A 5716-nucleotide genomic window follows, 5' to 3' on the forward strand; every position below is an offset into this window, starting at 1 on the left:
GGGAGCTCCCTGTATACAGAGATACATGATAAGATTCTGTCTGCAGTCACCACTAGGGGGAGCTCCCTGTATACAGAGATACATGATAAGATCCTGTCTGCAGCCACCACTAGGGGGAGCTCCCTGTATACAGAGATACATGATAAGATACTATCTGCAGCCACCACTAGGGGGAGCTCCCTGTATACAGAGACACATGATAAGATCCTGACTGCAGCCACCACTAGGGGGAGCTCCCTGTATACAGAGATACACAAGATCCTGTCTGCAGCCACCACTGGGGGGAGCTCCCTGTATACAGAGATACATGATAAGATCCTGTCTGCAGCCACCACTAGGGGGAGCTCCCTGTAAACAGAGATACATGATAAGATCCAGTCTGCAGCCACCACTAGGGGGAGCTCCCTGTATACAGAGATACATGATAAGATCCTGTCTACAGTCATCACTAGGGGGAGCTCCCTGTATACAGAGATACAAGATAAGATCCTGTCTGCAGCCACCAGTAGGGGGAGCTCCCTGTATACAGAGATACATGATAAGATCCTGTCTGCAGCCACCACTAGGGGGAGCTCCCTGTATACAGAGATACATGATAAGATCCTGTCTACAGTCATCACTAGGGGCAGCTCCCTGTATACAGAGATACATAAGATTCTGTCTGCAGCCACCACTAGGGGGAGCTCCCTGTATACAGAGATACATGATAAGATCCTGCCTGCAGCCACCACTAGGGGGAGCTCCCTGTATACAGAGATACATGATAAGATCCTGACTGCAGCAACCACTAGGGGGAGCTCCCTGTATACAGAGATACATGATAAGATCCTGTCTGCAGCAACCACTAGGGGGAGCTCCCTGTATACAGAGATACATGATAAGATCCTGTCTGCAGTCACCACTAGGGGGAGCTCCCTGTATACAGAGATACATGATAAGATCCTGTCTGCAGTCACCACTAGGGGGAGCTCCCTGTATACAGAGATACATGATAAGATCCTGTCTGCAGTCACCACTAGGGGGAGCTCCCTGTATACAGAGATACATGATAAGATCCTGTCTGCAGTCACCACTAGGGGGAGCTCCCTGTATACAGAGATACATGATAAGATCCTGTCTGCAGCCACCACTAGGGGGAGCTCCCTGTATACAGAGATACATGATAAGATCCTGTCTGCAGTCACCACTAGGGGGAGCTCCCTGTATACAGAGATACATGATAAGATCCTGTCTGCAGTCACCACTAGGGGGAGCTCCCTGTATACAGAGATACATGATAAGATCCTGTCTGCAGCCACCACTAGGGGGAGCTCCCTGTATACAGAGATACATGATAAGATCCTGTCTGCAGTCACCACTAGGGGGAGCTCCCTGTATACAGAGATACATGATAAGATCCTGTCTGCAGCCACCACTAGGGGGAGCTCCCTGTATACAGAGATACATGATAAGATCCTGTCTGCAGCCACCACTAGGGGGAGCTCCCTGTATACAGAGATACATGATAAGATCCTGTCTGTAGCCACCACTAGGGGGAGCTCCCTGTATACAGAGATACATGATAAGATCCTGTCTGCAGTCACCACTAGGGGGAGCTCCCTGTATACAGAGATACATGATAACATCCTGTCTACAGCCACCACTAGGGGGAGCTCCCTGTATACAGAGATACATGATAAGATCCTGTCTGCAGTCACCACTAGGGGGAGCTCCCTGTATACCGAGATACATGATAGATTGATAAATAGATTTTACCAGGATATAGGGCTAAGAATTTGGTGTGTTTTGGAATTTCGGATGAATGTTTTGAAGGTGGCACTGGCCCTTTAAAAGGAATCCTTTCCATGATTTCTTCTAGTTAAAATTTCTATATGTTTGTGCTTTCAGATCAGGTCGGTTGTGCCACATTTCTTGAGTATTTTTTTATTCTAATCTAAAAATGTAATTGACTCCTTTCCTATGCTTTGCGGAGGCACAACGTTACTCCAAGCCATCAGGTTTTTTGGGGTAGAAAGTTTAATTTAAAAAAAGAAAACAATAGTTTTCATTGCATTATTCTTAGATAATATTTTTGTGAATAATTTTGAACTGTGAATTTTCCGTTTTCATTTCCATTGGATTTTATTTCATTGTTTATTGTGTTGTTTTCTGCACACGTCCTGTACCCGCAGAGCATTCACAGTAGGTCCATAATTTAAGGCAGGTTCAACAAGACTAACCTTTTCTTTAAAGATAATTTTCATTTTTTTACATTGTCTTTATCCATTGGACAAAAATATATTTTCAATATTTACAAAACGACACAAATAAACTTACAAAACTCAGAATGTTGTACTGCATAAAGAATCTTTTTTCCTGATAGCTTAAAGGGGATTTTCTTTTTCCCGAACTATAGTCAGCAATATCAAAACAGCAAGATTGCAATAATACAGAAAATAAATCCAAGTCCAAAAATTAGTTGAAAGTAAAAAAAAAAAACATTTTTTTTTTACATATTTTACATTGAAATTTGATATGATAAAACTAATGCAAAATAAAGAAACCGCTAAAATGCTTCACTGCAACAACAAATCTTTATCTCAACTGAGAAACATTCACAAAAAAAATATAGGCCACATGTTCATCATGAAAATCTTACATTTTGTTCTTTCTAATGAAAGAATAATACAAAATCACAAAGCACATAAAAGTTTCAAAAAGCATACCCCTGAACGTGAAAGACCATCTTTTATATTCATCATATTTTATTTTTAGATCTAATTTAATGTATGACTATTTTTACAGTAAGAGCTCCATGTACTGATAAAGAGCTACAAGCCCCTCAAAGCTGCTCAGCTTTATGATAAACGTCTATCTGCAGCCACCACTAGGGGGAGCTCCTTGTATACAGAGATACATGATAAGATCCTGTCTGCAGCCACCACTAGGGGGAGCTCCCTGTATACAGAGACACATGATAAGATCCTGTCTGCAGCCACCACTAGGGGGAGCTCCCTGTATACAGAGATACATGATAAGATCCTGTCTGCAGCCACCACTAGGGGGAGCTCCCTGTATACAGAGATGCATGATAAGATCCTGTCTGCAGCCACCACTAGGGGGAGCTCCCTGTATACAGAGATACATGATAAGATCCTGTCTGCAGCCACCACTAGGGGGAGCTCCCTGTATACAGAGATGCATGATAAGATCCTATCTGCAGCCACCACTAGGGGGAGCTCCTTGTATACAGAGATACATGATAAGATCCTGTCTGCAGCCACCACTAGGGGGAGCTCCCTGTATACAGAGATACATGATAAGATCCTGTCTGCAGCCACCACTAGGGGGAGCTCCCTGTATACAGAGATGCATGATAAGATCCTGTCTGCAGCCACCACTAGGGGGAGCTCCCTGTATACAGAGATACATGATAAGATCCTGTCTGCAGTCACCACTAGGGGGAGCTCCCTGTATACAGAGATACATGATAAGATCCTGTCTGCAGCCACCACTAGGGGGAGCTCCCTGTATACAGAGACACATGATAAGATCCTGTCTGCAGCCACCACTAGGGGGAGCTCCCTGTATACAGAGATACATGATAAGATCCTGTCTGCAGCCACCACTAGGGGGAGCTCCCTGTATACAGAGATGCATGATAAGATCCTGTCTGCAGCCACCACTAGGGGGAGCTCCCTGTATACAGAGATACATGATAAGATCCTGTCTGCAGCCACCACTAGGGGGAGCTCCCTGTATACAGAGATGCATGATAAGATCCTATCTGCAGCCACCACTAGGGGGAGCTCCTTGTATACAGAGATACATGATAAGATCCTGTCTGCAGCCACCACTAGGGGGAGCTCCCTGTATACAGAGATACATGATAAGATCCTGTCTGCAGCCACCACTAGGGGGAGCTCCCTGTATACAGAGATGCATGATAAGATCCTGTCTGCAGCCACCACTAGGGGGAGCTCCCTGTATACAGAGATACATGATAAGATCCTGTCTGCAGTCATCACTAGGGGGAGCTCCCTGTATACAGAGATACATGATAAGATCCTGTCTGCAGCCACCACTAGGGGGAGCTCCCTGTATACAGAGATGCATGATAAGATCCTGTCTGCAGCCACCACTAGGGGGAGCTCCCTGTATACAGAGATACATGATAAGATCCTGTCTGCAGTCATCACTAGGGGGAGCTCCTTGTATACAGAGATACATGATAAGATCCTGTCTGCAGCCACCACTAGGGGGAGCTCCCTGTATACAGAGATGCATGATAAGATCCTGTCTGCAGCCACCACTAGGGGGAGCTCCCTGTACACAGAGATACATGATAGGATTCTGTCTGCAGTCACCACTAGGGGGAGCTCCCTGTATACAGAGATACATGATAAGATCCTGTCTGCAGTCACCACTAGGGGGAGCTCCCTGTATACAGAGATACATGATAAGATCCTGTCTGCAGCCACCACTAGGGGGAGCTCCCTGTATACAGAGATACATGATAGGATTCTGTCTGCAGCCACCACTAGGGGGAGCTCCCTGTATACAGAGATACATAATAAGATCCTGTCTGCAGCCACCACTAGGGGGAGCTCCCTCTATACAGAGATACATGATAAGATCCTGTCTGCAGCGCAGCCACCACTAGGGGGAGCTCCCTGTATACAGAGACACATGATAAGATCCTGTCTGCAGTAACCACTAGGGGGAGCTCCCTGTATACAGAGACACATGATAAGATCCTGTCTGCAGTCACCACTAGGGGGAGCTCCCTGTATACAGAGATACATGATAAGATCCTGTCTGCAGCCACCAATAGGGGGAGCTCCCTGTATACAGAGATACATGATAAGATCCTGTCTGCAGCCACCACTAGGGGGAGCTCCCTGTATACAGAGATATATAAGATCCTGTCTGCAGCCACCACTAGGGGGAGCTCCCTGTATACAGAGATATATGATAAGATTCTGTCTGTAGCCACCACTAGGGGGAGCTTCCTGTATACAGAGATACATGATAAGATCCTTTCTGCAGTCACCACTAGGGGGAGCTCCCTGTATACAGAGATATATAAGATCCTGTCTGCAGCCACCACTAGGGGGAGCTCCCTGTATACAGAGATATATGATAAGATCCTGTCTGCAGCCACCACTAGGGGGAGCTCCCTGTATACAGAGATACATGATAAGATCCTGTCTGCACCCACCACTAGGGGGAGCTCCCTGTATAAAGAGATACAGGATTAGGCTCACAATTTGTGATAAATATTTTTTATCTGATTTTCTTTTTTTTTTATTTTATGTTAGAGGTAATGCTCTTTTACGTGCAGCTAAATAATATTTGCATATAATTCCTATTTCGAGAAAATTAACAAAAGGAAATTAAATTACAGTTCTCCATCTTGGAAATGATAAAAAAATAAATTGTCAAATTATTTTACATATTGTACAAGAAATACGTTCGACTGAAACTCGGAACACCGATGTACGTGTTACATTCACAAGAATAGAACGTGAAGCTTTACGTTTGCACATTTTTTAATTCGAGATAAATAATAACGTAAAGATAATTTCTTCTCATTGCATCCCATGATTCATTTCAGCATAAGGCATTTTATCAGATGCTAAACTTAAACTTTAAATGTAAAAAATATTTTTTCAAAAAGTTGAAATAAATAAATGTATTGGCCACTGAGCAAAACGGAAACAATAAGTAATGGTAC

This window comes from Ranitomeya imitator, chromosome 1 (genome assembly GCF_032444005.1).
Source record: "Ranitomeya imitator isolate aRanImi1 chromosome 1, aRanImi1.pri, whole genome shotgun sequence".
NCBI lineage: Eukaryota > Metazoa > Chordata > Amphibia > Anura > Dendrobatidae > Ranitomeya > Ranitomeya imitator.